Genomic DNA, 16,704 nt, shown 5'->3' on the forward strand with positions numbered 1-16,704 from the left:
TACCAGGTCTGTGTCCCCTGCATTGCTCAGGAGGTTTGCTGTGAACCCCTTCAGGTAGAAAGTCCCAACTCTCCTGTAAGAAAGAGGCTTGAAAAACCAGGTTTTCATCCTGAGCCTCAGCCAGCCCCTGCTCACAGCAATTTTGTGTGTGACATCCAACCACTATGTCAGATAAATGCTTTCATCTCTTTTTGTGCTGATTTGAACGACAAACTCACCAATGTTTTGTGAACCAACATGTTTTTCCACAGCAGTGAACTCCCACAGTTGAACATAAGCAGAGAAATTGGGGTCCCTGCTTGCAGAAGTCATTGGGTTTTCTCCATGATGGGCAGACTGGAGGTCAGCACTACCCTGAAGCCATGGGGAACATCCACAGAGAAGGGAAGTGGGAGGGTTTGTGCAGCTCCTCTCCCTCCTGTTCTGCTGCTCCAGAGCCTAAAAAGAGCTGCCAGTGTGGTTAATCACTATAAGCAGTAAAATAACACTGGGACATGTATGCAAAATATGGGTGCACTGGGAGAGGATGGGAGGGTGGGAGAGAAAAAAAGACAGATTTTAATGACCTCTGTCTACTCCCAAAGACACCCCGTGTTATTCAGCAGCATGAAGATATGTTTTAACAATAACCTTTAAAATAATGGTAAGAAATAAAAATTAAATACTGCTTGCCTGTACTCCAGAGTTTGAAAAGAAAATCAGCTTCTGCTTCATTTGGTAGGAAGCCTTCGTTTGCTCCAGAGAACAGGGTGCAAAGCCACAGTTTTGCATTGTTAAACAGGTTTGGTATTCCAGCTAGGTACTGAATTTCCTTTAAATAAATATTAATACTTGGAAAACTCTGAACCGTGTAAAACCCACCATTTCAAATTCCTTTCCAGCACTTTAGCTTATGCAAGACTGACACAAAAAGTAACTTCTGAAGTCCATAGAGGCAAGAAGGTTTAACTTCTGTTTTAATTTTTCCTAAAAAAAAAAAAAATAAAATTAAAGCCATGCTCGAGTAATCATTTTTAATGAAAAAATAATGAAAAAATGTAGCTCTGTGAGGTAAACTTGGATCATAAGCCTGATCTTGGGAAAGAAGTGCATCTCAAGACTATCCTGAGTAATTGCTGCATGTTTTCAAGACATCATTACAATCATTACTAAGATGAGCAGCTTTTAGTGCTGGTTAACTGTGACACTGCTGATTTGTCAATGTATGCAACTCTTACATTTTTGTCATGCTATCTTTCAATAGCTCCTTCTCATTTTGCCTCAGAACATGGGACAGGTTTCTGTTTCCAATGGGGTTTATTGTCCCCCTTCCTTGCAACTCCATTAGCTAATGGAAAGAAATGGTGATGGGCTTGTGTATCATGCCCTGAGATATGCACACCACAGGCTTTCCTGTTAAGACTTTTCAATCATTTAACACATATAAAGACCATGCTGAAAGGTGAGATTCCTGTACACAAGCCAGCTATGAAATAGCAGACACTGTGGTAGTTTTTCTTCTCAAACTACTGGCTCAGATACTGAGGGGACAGGGAGGGAAGGAATATTTGTTACACAATAAAGAATCTCCTGACTCAGCCTAAGGGAAGAGATATTTTTCTGGTTCTGTGATCCAGATCACTCATGGGCAAGACCAGACCAAGGCAGATGGATCAGGCAGATGCAGAACAAGCCCAGACATAAAAACCTCAAATAAATCTTCCAGTCTATGTCCCAAGCTCTTTAGTATGATGCTCAGGGCATCATTGCCCTGTAAGTTTTAAAAAGGAGAGCACAAGAAACAAAGCCATTTTCCTACCTTTTTACTGAATTCTGCATTATATTTTCCTTCATAAAAACCAAGCTAAATCTATTAACTGCAGCCGTCTTACAGTCTGAAGGCCATTTTCTGCCTGCAAGCTGTGATCAATTTATAAAGGACAGAGGGAAAAAGGCAGCCAGAGCAAGATATAAAATCTTCTGTGAAATGCTAACCTCAGGTTGGCACCTCAAGTGCCCTCTTTGTGGGCAGCAGCACCTCCACACTCATGGCAGGGGGTGAGGAAGTAGTTGAAATGAAGTCATCTCTTCACAGAAGAGTAATGTCATCTCTAAAACTTTTCTTCAGTCACTTTTCTTATGTTCCACTTCACTGGTTTCAGGGCACTCAAAATTTACTTACAGAACATCAGAATTTAAATAAAGAACTCAAACTGTGTCACCTTTTAAATGATTTCTTGTTCTTCAAGATACTGGCAACCTGATACCAGAAATTCCACATCCCTTTATCTGTCTTAAGAAGAGCTTACAGACTTAGAAGGAATTTTCCCACTCTATCAAAATTCCACAGAGGACATGAGAAAAGTCAGAAGAAAAGCTCTGGTTTCCCTGACTTTGACCACAGAGCTCTCCAAAAAGCATATTGAATATCATTGTACCCAAACAGAGAAACATCATACCATCACCTTTTAATCTATGATGGATGGCATTATATGGCAATAACAGAGCTATACAATGTCAGCCTTGTCTTTTTCTGGGTTTCATGTAAATCAAATTCTCCAAATGAAGCCAAATTTAAAAATAAAAACAAAGCTGAACTTTAAATGCTGCTACAATGTAAGTGTGCCAGTTAGAGTCCTGCAAGGAGTTCCTTTTATTTGATAGCACATGCAAGCTTAAAATACAAACTCAGATAACCACATGATTTTCCCAGGGTGGTCTCTTTGCTTTGGTGAGTCTCAGGCTTCTGATTACCCAGATCAGGTGTCAGACCAGAGAGATAATGTTGGAGCCTGGCTTCATTTCCCCTGGAGCCAATGTGCAGGGATCAGAAGGAAAGATCTTAATAGTTTGCACCAGATTTTCTTTAAAGAGAGGTGTAAGAACTGAGCCATGGTTATTTTATAACTGTGCTGGGGAGGCCTTGGATGTCTCTACATGGAAAGCACAACCTGGATGTATGATGATCTTTAGGAATGCCATGGAGATGTGTTCTGTCCTAAATAATGACAGTTCTTCTCAGAAGAAATTATGAGTTAAATCAATTGGTATGTTGGTGTATTTGTTGCTTTGTGATCTTCAAACAGGTGCAAGCACAAGTAGATGATGTTTATTAATGGCTTAGCAGGAAGGTGTTACCTGTATGCAAGATGAAGTATGCCTGGGAGGGGAGGAACTTTCCTGTGAGTTTGCAAGACAAGATGTGGATGAGCTGTGGGTTAGAGGGAATCTAATACCACAGTAAGTGATGGTATTACAAATAAGTAAATGTTTAAGTCATAAACCATGAGAAAAAGAATGAACTGCTTTACTGAGCAGTTTAGAAGAGAAAGAAAAATGAATCCAGCTCCTTGGATCCAGGCAGTTAGAAATGGTTTATAGTTTTAATAATCAAGACTGGAAATCACAATAAAGAATTTTAAAAACCCTGGACATTGTGGCCTTTTTCATTCTCCCTACTTACAATCATGGAAGATATTTGTGCCTATTGTGCATTTATCAACACTCAATTTCCTGTAAGATGTAAATTTTGATAACTAAAATGCTGATGTTAAACCATAAAAAAGCATTGTTAAGTGAAAAATGTTCCTCAAGTTCACAGAAAACAAGCATTCCATACAGATGGCTGCAGCCCAGTCATGGTAGCACTGGTGTGGAATTTCTCAGTGTGGTGAAAAGGGACGTGGATTTTGCAGTTTCCCTGAAGGCGTGTTAAACTTCACAGACACCTCTCCAGAGAATCCAGTGACTCAGATCTTTGTTCCCCTCACCAAGGAAATCGAATGCAGTACATTTAGAAACTGAACTCTTCACATGGCAGGTTCAGTACTGAACAGAAAAACAACTCTGTGCTTGTCTTAAAGTAATCAAAGTGACCAAAGTAACCAAAACCTCTCAAATCTCTACTTTAGTACTCCCAGTTTGAAATGCTCGTGTCTAGGTGTAAAACACCCACAGCCTTGGACTTGTGCAGAGTAATTGCTGAGCCCCATGTAGTACTCATTAATTTCTTCGGCCATGAACAGTAACACCTGTCAGTTGAGCATTATCACAGTGCTGGAGGCCAAAAGCTCTGTTGTTGCTTTCTTTTGAGGTAATAAATGAAGTGATGCCATTCACATTTTATAGATAAGGATGTTAGCTACAGAGAGCTGAAGTGTCTTGCCTTAGGTCACAGAGGAATTACTTAGTCTGAGTTGGTTATCACTTATTTTAGTCACATAAAAGAATTTGGATCTCAATTATCAACTATTTATCATTAAATATGCCATTGAGCAAAGAATAGAGTCAGCATCACTGTCATCATTCAACAGAAAATCATCTTGTGAGGGTGAGTCATTACAAAGTGCAATTCTGCAATAACACAATGTTTTAACAAGAGCAAGGCTAGAGGCTAAATATTAGAGTTACAGAAAGCATATAATAAATACAAGATGACTGAAACTCATCTAGTTTGAAAAAGAAGTGGATATGGTGTGAATCATATGACAGGTTTCAGAATCTCACAGCTTAGGAAAACAGTTCTGATTTTGGCTTCATGTTTTAACCTTGTGAAACTCCCACTTCTTGCATTTTGATGGGAAAACCAGCCTTACTTCTTTTAAATTTTTTGGGGCTTTTAAATTCCCAGACTCCAATAAAATCACAGGACCGCTAAAACAACAACACCTAAGACCAAAGAAAAATTTTACAGGAGACACCATGTGCCCAAAGACAGTTGAATTTAGCAAACTGCTATGGAATGTACAAACTTGAGTTTTTAGTCATAATGTGTTCTATTACATCAAACATGCTTGCTCACCCAAGCTGGGCTGCAAGGCTGACCCAGCACAATTACTAATTGCTACTTTATTAGGGATTTTTTTGTCATTTGCAAATTTTAGTAACAATTATTTTATATCACTTTTCAGATACTTGCTGCTTGTGACTCAAGAAGATTAATTACTCTGAATCAAAAGTATTTCTGTGAAAAACTTGTTATAAAATCTGCTAGAGGAGATCTCTAATTGAAGATAACAATTTTTAATCTAATCATTACCCATTGAGATTATATTAAATTTTATAGACTTGTTTGAAATACATTGTTTTCTGTGTCATTAATTTCAAATATTTTTAAATTTTAGATGGTTTGGTCACTCAAAATGGATGTTTGCTTTGAACTTCATTCTTCTAATTATAATGGGTAAATTTGCAACTTGACAATCAGATGCACAGAAATAACTGACATTTTTATCATCCCATAAAATTTTAATATGAATGGCAATAAGCAGCCTAACTAGAAAGCTTATTGTTAATTTTAAATTGATTTGTGTCCTCTTAAGGACTATGCTTTTAGTGTCCTCTTTAATTTTTACAGTTTATGGTGGATTTTGGTAGTAGAGGTTAATTCCTCTGATAAAGAAAAAAAAGCATGTGCAATAGAATGTATTTACAAAGATTAATTTTATTGCACAGATGATTAATTTCCTATATTTTATGATGATAAATATCCAAATAAACTGCAATGAGATACAGATTATTTCCTAGACTTTCAGAAATTCTTAGAATGATGAGAAATGGGAATGCACTGGCAATGAGTACTTGGTGATGTATGGGAATACCAACACTTTTCCAATTTCCTCTGAAGCCTCACCAGAGGATCTTGGACTGAAATTCCTGCATAACTACTGAGGGAACAAGGCAATTACAGAAGGGACAATGAAAGAGAAAAAAAATATTAAATGCTATTTTCAGGATAATCTTTTGATTCCTATGAAAACCATTTTAGCAGGATTTGGAAAGAGGTTGTTGACAAAACCAGCATTGCAGATCTGGAATCTTTTCAGGTTATATTAATGAAAATAATGAAAGCTCTTTAAAGGATTTAATATCAAATTATGTATTTTGGTGCAGGTAATTACCTGTTTAAATCTATTTAACACTTAACTATTCAGTTTTATTCAGTATCAGAATTCTGATTTGAATCAACAAGTTCTGGTGTGACACCCTGAGTTTTTATTTTCCATCCCTTTCAGTGTGCAGATGCATTCAATGCTTCTGCAAATCGGCCTCATAACTCTAAAGAGCACTGAGGGATTCTTGTGGCTTTTATTTGTTTATTTGGTTTTAGGGTTTTTTTGTTTTGTTTTGTTTTCCTGTCCATTCTCTCCAGGAAGAAAATTAATTTTGTTAAACCAGTTAATTTAGAAATGGGCTGGGAAGCTACTGAACTGACAGTTATAGTGTATTGTTACATTTTTTTATTTGAGTAACAAACCATTTTTAATTCTTGGTGATGAATAAATGGCCATAGAATATTATTCTAAGCCAATGTCACAGCTCAGAGGCAACTACAGAGCTTGCTGAGTACCAACTGACTGAAAATCCCAGTCTGTTTTCTTTGTGAATTCAGGCTATACAGATTTTTCACTGAATTTTTGATAAGTCAAGCACAGTTCAGATATGGAATGATTTTTCTTCACCACATTATCCTACAGTGTGACATTGCTTAGCAGGTTTTAAACTAAAAATAAAAAACATTTCTCAATATACCGGAAAATAATATCTTAAAGTATTCAGAAAATACTTCAAGTTATTAATTGTAACATTTTTCAGATACAGTGAGAGAGCTTGGCCATGGTGAGCTGTATTTAGCCAAAGGCTGAACATGTATTAAGAAGACAAAGTGGTTTTATACCATTTGTGTCTTTTATGAATTCAAGGCTTTAGAAAAGGACAATTTGGCTTCCTCACAACAGGTGCTGTGTAAAAGCAGGTTCAGAGCAGTTCAAATCACATCTGTGGGATTTGAGAAGCTGCACAAGCCAGAGACCACTGGTGATGCTTGGCTGCTTCCTACATAGCACAGGGGGATTTCTAAGAGACTCTTGGACATCACTGGTTTCCAAATGCTGAACAAAGATGATGGCAAACAGGGACAGGTGGAGGTACGTTTTCAACCCATCAGTTTCAACAAAGTCTAATTTTATTACATAAAAACGTATCTGCTTTAACCTACAACTTGCTATAGCACCATTTATGACACTCACAAATACAAATTGGAAAGCATCACATTCATGATCTCTCCCTGCTGCTTTTTATTTGTATAAAAGTAAATAAATGAACCTCAAAGAGTCATAGAAGGAAACTTACTTCTGTGCAAGTGACTTGCATTGGTTCATAAGAAAAATCTCTATGATAATAAAAGCAAGGTACTGTCAAAAATGTCTACCAGCTTCTTGCTTCACTGCCGCTTTTCCAAAATAGCATCCCAAAAAATCACTCTAACCAGGGTGTAATGCATGGTATCATTCACTAGAATGCCACAGAAAGGATCAGCCTCTTTTATGAGCCAGGCAGCTTACCAAGGTCATGGGGATGCACACTGAATCCAGCAAGCTCTTTTTTTTGGGGGTGTTTCTGTTGGTTTTATTAAGCAAATGAGCAGAAAGCCTTATAAATTCTTTTTTATAATACTCTAGCTGTGCAGATTCTATACAGAAAAATCTCACATTCTTTAATATTTAAAAACTTCTTAAAATACCTTTGTAGACACAAAGATCTCTGTACAGTGAAGGAATTTTGTGCATTCTCTTTTTGCCAGTGGTACTTTGCCTGCGGGAGGACCAGGAGGAGGTAATCTGTGTTCAGTCACTCCTTTAGCCTAAAAATAATTGAAAATGAAATTAGAAAATACTTTTTTCAGCTTCTGCAACAATATGAAGGGGTAGAAAAGTAAGACATGGTTTTGTAAATCCTCAACTATTTTGGAGAGCAGGAGTCACAAGTAAACTGGCATATTATTTAAAAAGGTGTTCCTGTAAAAGAGGGATAGCAAGAGAGCAAAATAAAAGTGAGCATAACAGGGATGGAAGAAGCAGCTTACTGGAACCAATAAATAGTCCATGTAGGATAAATTTAAATTTAGTATATTAATATTAAACATTTTACAACACCATATCTGAATTTCACTTTATTTTTCCATTAAGCCATTTCCTATTACATTTTTTTTTGTACAGCCTCTCTGAAAGGGAATTAAACCCCAAAGTAAGTAGTAGAATTATTTCTAACCAAATAACTTCTTATTAAGACTCAGGTTTCTAACTAAATTATTTCTTCTTCCCCACTTTAAGTTCGGAGAAAATTGGCTTCAGCTCCAATTACAGGCCTCTGCTTAAGAAAGATCTTTTTATAAAAATATAATTTTTATACTTACTGAGACAGCACAAGATTGCCTTAGTCTCTGAAATGTCTCTGAGCTCAATTAATTTAATATTTTCCAGAATTGTCACCAATGAATAGGGATTCTCAGTGCTGATTTGAAAAGAGACACACCAGGCACTTGGACACAAACTGAGAAAGTTCCCAGTGCTCAGCAAGGCCCATGGAATCAGAACATTTGCAGTAACTGGTGAGAATAATCTTAGATCAGAAGAGTTCCTTCTCCTGAAAAAACAGCTTCCTGCAAGTGAACCTCAAATTTCAGTCTACAGCAACTCCAAGCACCTCTCTGCTCCCCAGTGGCCTTTTATAGAATCTAACAGGATGGAATATGAAAAGAGTTTTTTCCTAAGGACCTCATAAATTTCCTTCTGCTTGCTTTCATCCTGTTACTTATGCTTAGACTACTTCAGGTTATCCTGAACATTTCCACGTTACCCATTGATAACAACACCCCCAGTGAGACTCCTGGCTGGAGCTCACTCCTTTTCAGCCATGTGCAATCAGGGGGACAATGTGGCTGCTTGAACCCCCACAGCAAGAAGCCAATCTTTACCAATAGGGTAAAAAATGTGGCAAGAACCACAAAGATTAAAAAACCCAACAAACCAATCAACCAACCAACCATCCAACAAATAAACAAACAAACCCACCCCTCCCAGCCCCACCAAATCTCTTGCAGAATACTTGAGCCTGGAAAAAAAATTACTGGAGTAGACATGCATTCTTCCACGTTTTTATGGAGACAATAAACCAAGAGCTGGGTAATATGTCCTGATCATCTGATTTAAGCAGACCCAAAGTACTTGCCTAGTAAAATTATTGCTTTATATAACAGTTGGTTCTTTTTGTTTTGATTAATGACTCTGCTAGTTTCTAGGCAGCAACACTTCCTACAGCTACACTGGAGAAAACACATTTTTTGGAGCTGCTGTTACCTGCCAGTGAGAAAATGGTTGTCCTGCCAGGGCATTTTACAGAAAGCAATTAAATCTTGTTCTAAAATAGGAAGTGTCTAGTGTTGTTTTTAAGCATGTAAGAATTTTTGAGCATGTTCTTGTTTTTTCTAATTCAATTGCGTTACCAACCATGTGAATCTTCAGACAAGACAAATTGCCTTTGTTTGAAATAAATTTCCTATATAAAGACATATTCTCTCCAAATATCTTTGGAAACACTCATACTTCCTCACAACTCATTTTGGTAGCTCAGACAGCTTTTACAGCTTGATTTTTCCTTTTTTTTTGGGCTCAGTGTAGTAGAAGCACATTGTGCACAAGTCTTTTAGTGTTTAATCTTTTTCATTTACAGAGTTTGGTCACAGAACAAGGACTCATGAAAACAGAGTTTCATTTCCCAGGCATATAAACCAAAATGGCAGCGTTCAGATAAGGAAACTGAAAAGACTTTGACTGTTGCAGAGGCTTGAATACTGTTGTGACTTTTCCTGTCTAAATCAAGCACAGAAAACTGGCACAGCTCCTTTTGATCGAGAGGATGAGTTGCTTTGAAATGTGGTGGAAAAACACAACCCCCAACCCACTGCTTCCACTTCTTCAGCTCTCAGGCAGCCTAGCAAACAAGAGTCAGACCAACATCTGCAACCAAGTACAAGCTCCTCATCCAACCTGTCTTTCAAAGAAATTGGATTAGGACAGAGGAACATTAGACAAAATGCTGGAGTTTCAACACTTTTTAAAAGAAATTTCTTCACATTTTTAGCTTGTCTTTGAAAAACAGGGAGGATTAGGAAAACCAAACAGCTAATTTTTAGGTCACTCTGCTCTGAATGCAAAAACTGGGAATAAAGTCTTTAAAAATTATTTAAGGTATACAGTAGCAAAGAAAGTGCTTTTGACTTCCAATTGCCAAACTGCATGGGTAAAAATCTCATAAAATACTGCATGGGATGAAAAATGCCAAAGTCGTAGTCAGATTTCAAGAGAGCTTCTGCCAGAGATTCATGTTCAATAGTATGAACTGGACATATGGATTTAGTTATATTAATGTTAGAAGAGTTTGGAGCACAGAAATAGTACTTCTGTAAAAAGCCAAGAAATGTAATGCAGAGGGACTAGGCAAAAAAAAAAAAAAATCTTTCAAACTAAGGCAGAAAGTGAAAGAAAAGATCACAGAGTTGTGGGATCTCCTGTCCTGTAATAAAATGAAAGCAAATTTCTCAGAGCATTCATGAATAAATCCAGAATTCAAAAATAAATAACATTCTGTGTACAGAAAAGGTTAACAGCCAGTCTGCTACTATAAACTTACTTGGTTTTGTTTCTAAATCCTGTTATTGTGGGTTTTAGTTGTTGGTTTTGTTGTTTCTTGGTTTTGCATTTTTCCTTTTTAAGAAACTTCCTACTGCAGAGACAACCAGGCCAGAGACAGCTCTATTAGCACAAAGCACATTCCAGCAAATGCCAAGGGCTCTTTCAGTGAATACAGGGTGGAGAGGACACAGCCTTCCCACCAGAGAGCCAGCCAACACTTCAAGAGCTTCCACTGCCAGTTCTGTATCAGCCATGGGGTAGGTGGAGGCTATTTTTCACTTTTAACATCTTGCTTGCCGAGTTTCCATTTTGACTTTTCTGCTTGGTGCCAACTTTTCCCTCAGTTTCCCAGCTTCTGGCTGCTGCTGCACCTCAATGGATGTCCCCTTATGCTTGCTCTTCCCAAACTTTCTGGCTCTGGAGGAAGATGAGAGGTTCTCCCTGTTACTTTTCTCTTCTGCAGAACTTACTAAGAGAGTGATTAGTTGCTGTGTTAGTTGATTATTGTTCAGATTGGTGCAGGCCAGAAAACACATTTCTTGGAGACTTAAACTTGCTTAGGATATATTATATACCCACTATTATTCTAATTCCTTGCAAAAGATCCTGAGCTGTTTGTTTTCAATCTATGTGATCTACAGATACTACCAGAGGATGTAATCAAATTCTCCCATATGCTTGGGCTGACCAGAATTAAGAAATCTTTGCTGGTGCCTTTCTTATTTCAGTAAACTCACCCAAATTCTCCTTGCATTAGATCTCTGCTGTATTTCAGTATCAATGGAGCTGAAAAGCATAAAGGGCAATGTAAACACCTTGTTATGAACACATAAAATATTCCTAAATGAGAACTTTTCATACTAGCAACCAAATCAGCTCCTCCAGTCATACCACCTGTGTCAGCAAATGCAGTTTCTCAATAATTTCATGCTTGCCTTTTTCCCTGAAATCATGGTCAAAGAACTAATTAAAAATGGTAAAAATATCTGGATCATGTAAGACAAATCTGAGAAAAACTGGAGGTTTTAAGCTCTCAGATTCCTTCAGCCTGAGGTTCAGAAACAATGCTGTGTTTGATAAGAAATCCTAATGTTTGTCTGTTTATTCTTTCTTCCTGCAGCTCTGGGCTCAGGACTTCTAAAAAAAGATGAAGACTTGAAGACAATCAAACAAACAGGACTGGCAGTGCCCAGCAAAAGGCTGAGGAGCTGTGAGGCAGCCCAGGAAAACTACAGAGCAAGTCTGAGTGATGACTTTAACCAACTCTATCTTTGACCTTTACTCAGTCTTTTTAATTATTGTGATTTTCTTTCGTTTTATTGTGGTTTTTCAAAATGTGTCTGCACTTTACAAATGCTCTGTTTGCTTCAGCAGAAAGAGTCAAAACAAACAAGCAAAAAAAACCAAGCCAAAAGTACAACCCCAAAGCTAGAAACTGCATATTAAAGGAGTAGGGATGGCCAAACTCTTATTGCCAGCCCTGTGTTCAGAAGGGAGAAAGCAAACAAAGGCCATGCTTCTGTGGCCCTTCCTGTGACCCTGCCAGCACAGCCCGAGCCTGTCAGTGTGCACACACACCCCAGGCAGTGCTGCACCAGCCTGGGCTGCACTGAGCCCACGGTCCCTGCGAGTGCTGGGCACGCAGCTCTGGACAGCCAGGCTGCCTCACCCCAGGGAAGGGCTCATGTTAAAGGGAAACTTCTTTCAAACCAGCATTTCTGTATCAGCTATAAAGAAAAACCAAAACATATGAAGTTTTTACTGCTTCGTTCAGAAGTAAAATGGAGATGGGGACTGAAAAAGCATTTTTGGTTTCTTTGGTGGAGCATTGCTTTATGATGTGACAGCAGCACCTGCCAGAGAGGCCGTCACTCCTGTCACTCACATGTACAAGTGAGCTGTACTGCAAAACTGAAAAATTAATTAAACCATTGTTTATTCAATTACATGCTCTGTCCCTGCTCTATCTAGATAAACAAGCTGAATAAACTTCTGAAAGCTCTCCGCCTGAAGAGCCTGAATCCTATTATCAGCTGTTAAATTAAACATTTAGAAAGCCACATTCTAGGAAAGGACATTTCCAAGGAACTATGGTACTTCTAAAACAGCACATTAAAAATATTTTGGCATTTTAAACAAAATTCCCTTGAAATTTTCAAGATCTGAAATGGGCCTACAAATTAACTACTTCCATTAAATTTTTTCCATCACGTTTTATGTGCTAAAAAATATTTTTTTATATAAACCAAGGGGAATCATCTATTAAAGAAGAGATAGTGTATTTGGCTTTGTAATATTTTCTCACCTGAGATCACAGACCATACCAAAGAGTGTGAAATTCCTCTCTGACTCTCTACAGATTACTGAGACTGGGTGACATTTCAGAGCAGAAATTTCACACATTATTCAATGGTGAAAGTAAGAGGGAGACTCAAGCCCAGCACCAGGAGCATTTACAATTAGAAGTTGTGAGAGGCAAAGCAGATGTGCTTGAGCACAGAAACCACCTGGCAAGTGTCACTTTACAGTCCTGCATGTGCAGAAAGGCTTTTCACAAGTGATGAAGTTCACAGCACCACTGGAATCCAATACTTTACTCCACAAGAAACTGGCAGCAAGAGCAGCTGCAGGACAGAATTCCATGGGCCAACTACACCTTTTTGGAGGGGGCTAAAAGAAGCTCATGTATTCAGAGGTTTAAACCAGAATATGATATGCATGTGTCATTGGGATATCCACTGGTTTAGCAGCTTCAGCCATCAGCACTGAAGCCAGTGTTTCAAATTTACCCTTGGCTCTTGGACAGAGACTTTATTGAAAAGCCTAGCCAAGAAGAAATAGTGAGAAAAAATGTTTACCACATAAAATTCCATCTTTCTTTAAGAGGCATCAAGCATAAAAGCCTGTGGAAGAGTTCTCACCTTAAAACAACAAAACAAGAAAAAATATTGTCTCTACTGAGTAACAAAACAGACATAAAAGAACTTCAAAATTAGATAAGACTACCTTCTCTTTCTGAGTAAGCAAAGAGAGTCTGTATGTGAAGCTTTATATTCATTCCACTGCACCCTTGTGTTATTTCTTTATCTGTAAACAAATTCTTATTTTGCACAATGCTGAAAGAAGAACAGCAATTTTCCCCATGAGTGGATAAAGGCCTCAGAATCAGAAATCTGCCTCCTATGTCAGCCTGTTCCCAGTTTTCCTTCATTACTTATGTGATTTTTGCTGTGAGGAAAAACAGTGTGTCTCTGTCCCAGAAGCAGACTGGAGACTGACATGGGAAGGTTCAAGAAGGTTATTTATGCAAAATAACAATTTTCCAGTATAATGCACCCCTTGATTTAACACTGGATGCAATAATCTTTGCTCAGCAGTGGGAGTGCCAAAGCATCACACTGCTGCTAACGCAGTCTGAAAAAGAAGAGCTGATTTTTGCAACAGCAATGACAACACAAAGGCATGTCAGGACCCTGAGCCCAGAGTGAGTCACAGCATTTTTCCTCTGTGTCTTGCAACAAGAGGACAGATGCTGTGCACAGCAGAGGCTGGCTTGTTTAGGGGGGCTTTAGCAGCAGCCTGGGGCTGAGGCAGTGCCAGGGGAGCTGTGTCTGGGTGAGCAGGGAGGTCCCCAGAGCCATCACTGCTCCCTGGTCTCAGTGGTGGCAGCACCAGAATCTCACCCTGCACCATCAGGCCCAGGGCCCAGGCTGCATTCAGCACAGGACATTTTCCATCTACAGTAATTCTGTGTTTGAGAGTGAGTGTGTCTCCAGCCAGGGGACAGCCACCTGTGACTGGCAGCAGAGACCTGTATGATACCACTGGGCTTTGCACAGTCATTCAAAGGCTCCTGATCAATGTGGGAGAGATGATGGGTTTGGCACTGGAGTGTCAGGAGGAAAAGGATCATGGGTTAAACTCAGGTGCACAGAGAGATTTATTCTGATGCTTGAAACTGAGCACTGCTCAGATTACAGCTCAGACTTCACCCTTTGGTCCTTCTTGAACAGAGCAGGCAGAAATCTGACTTGGGTGATTAACTCATCTTATTAAAGTTTAGAAAAGAAAATTAAGTACAAGTCAAATGAAAAAGCTCTGGCTGTGACTGAAACCAAGAATTCAATTGCCACTGCTCTGCAAACTGAGCAACCAGGGCTGTGCCCCCATGGCCCCTGGGCAGCAGCAATGATCTGCTCTGGCACTTGAAGGCACTGTAAGTCATCTGCCCAGGGCAATATTGCAGACCTCAATAGATCAGATTAGCTCTCACTGTCTTCAGAGTAGATTTACTAGGGCACTAATGGGTTTTTAGCCCTTCCATCTCACTCAGTGACACTTCCCCAGGAGTGTTATGCATATTTCTGGATAAATGGCAAACCATGCTGAGCAGTAACTGCTGTGCAGCAGATTTGAACTTGGTTTTGCTTGGTCTCTGCTGGTGCACTGCAGAGTTCAACCAACAGCTGTCCTTACCTGGCTAGGGCCTGCTCACACATCTCAGTCTGATCAGAAGCTGAGCTGCATTTCTGAGGCCAAATCTCTCCAGACATGATGCCCTCTTACTTCCCAATGGAGTACTGAAGGAAACAAAACACAAAGCAGTCATGGATTCTACCTAAGCTTGCAGCCCAAGTCTATAAAGACTGAAATTTCTCTAGCTCATGCTGACAGGCACAGTACATTGTAGGCATGTTCCACAAAAAGCTACTAACTTTAAACAAGACCTGTTTCAGAAGGGGGAAAATGCAGTAAGAGAAATTGCTCAGACCGCCTGCCCAAAACCAGAGAACCAATGTTTCTCTGCTCTCTGCTCCACTACATGACCAGCCTGGCAACCTCAGCACTCTAGAGACACAAAAACTTCTTAAGAGGATGGATTTTTCCCCCATGTATTTTAGAATCTTAATTGTGAAATTCTTGCAGCTCTGCAGGCTGAGAGGGCAAAAAGCATTAATTCAGATGTAAAAGTGCCCAAGGAAGTTTGTGTGTGAGCAGCAGAGCAGCTGCTGGCACAGGGGCTTGCCAAGGCTGCAGAGGCTCCAGCAGGAGGCAGGGGTCAGAGCTGCCTGCACAGGGCTGCCCAGGCAGCTGTGCCACAGCCCCCACAGCTGGCCCTGGGGCCTGCAGGGCCAGCTTTACCCCCAGTGCTTTGCAGGTTGCTGCTCACCTCCTTTCCATGCTCCATTATTTTTGGAAATACTCTGGTTTCCACACAGTGCTGTGGAACAATATTGATCCAGTGGTGGTGGTTTGTTTTCCAAAGGAGTAACCTTTGGGACTCTTTCTGGGTCTTGAATAACCTTTATCACTACCAGAGCAGCATAAAGAAGGCTTTATGATACAGCCTACTGACCTATTTTTGATACTTGTTTCTACAGAATGACCTTTTCTTTTCCTTGAAGTTTTACTCTATTTATTCCAACTATTCTCAAAGCATTGCACTAGAGATGAAAATAAAAATGGATGATGATAATAATAAAATAAGATATGGCATCACTAATTTCCATAAAGTGAAAAGAGTTAACTTTTTAGTCATTTCCAAAAGAAGAAAATCTCTCCTCTTTTATTCCAACTCTGGCTGCTCTAAAAGACAGGGGAGAAGGAAGCCAGCAGGCAATGGATATACCCATCTCCCTATTCTCTTCAATCTACTGCTCTGGGCATTCATTTAAATGTCAGGCTTGTTCTTTGCAATAGGTACCAAATTGCTTCTGTTGATTTTATCAGTAGATCTCACACTATTTAATGAATGTGTTTTTTTCCATAACCAATATTTTAAAAAAGAGCAGAAGTGTCCTATGTGCATGTTCAGTTTTCTGAAGATGAAAAATATTACTTTTGTTCTTGAATAGTTTTACCTTACTCTATTTGAGGTCAGTCCAGTCCTCCTCTTTATAACTCCACTATAATCTTGGAGGGCTTTAAAGAACTCTTCAACTCTTTTAACTATTCCCTTGTGATTGAACTTTCATATAACCTGTTATTTTCTTGAGTTTGCTTTTTTATTTTCACAAAGGATTCTGAAATAAACCCCTGCCCAAAGCCCCTGCATGAAAATCATTGAAAAGACAACCAAAGGTGACCCCAATAACATTTACTTTTGTGGTTTGTATGGCCCAAAGAAGCCTTACTTGGGAATTGACTTTTCTCTGTTTGATAACAATTGCAGCACATCCAGAGACTAGAAGTATCTAACAGCCTAACCTGCAAAAGTAATTATAGAACATCAAAATACTTAGCAAAATAATGC

At 39.1% G+C, this 16,704-nt stretch overlaps 1 long non-coding RNA gene across 2 annotated transcripts; it reads right to left on the minus strand.

Annotated features, from left to right (window-relative positions):
• Positions 1-334: 334 nt before the first annotated feature.
• Positions 335-15,010, minus strand: LOC115906957. 2 transcript variants are annotated; one of them, XR_004060965.1, is made up of 4 exons: positions 14,928-15,010; positions 7,502-7,621; positions 862-966; positions 335-448 (listed from the first exon to the last, which is right to left on the minus strand). It is a non-coding gene; the product is annotated as an uncharacterized LOC115906957 (long non-coding RNA). The 2 variants fall into 2 exon arrangements; XR_004060964.1 differs by lacking the exon at positions 335-448 and having other exon boundaries at positions 679-966.
• Between the last annotated feature and the right edge of the window lie 1,694 nt (positions 15,011-16,704).

This window comes from Camarhynchus parvulus, chromosome 9 (genome assembly GCF_901933205.1).
Source record: "Camarhynchus parvulus chromosome 9, STF_HiC, whole genome shotgun sequence".
Taxonomy (NCBI): domain Eukaryota; kingdom Metazoa; phylum Chordata; class Aves; order Passeriformes; family Thraupidae; genus Camarhynchus; species Camarhynchus parvulus.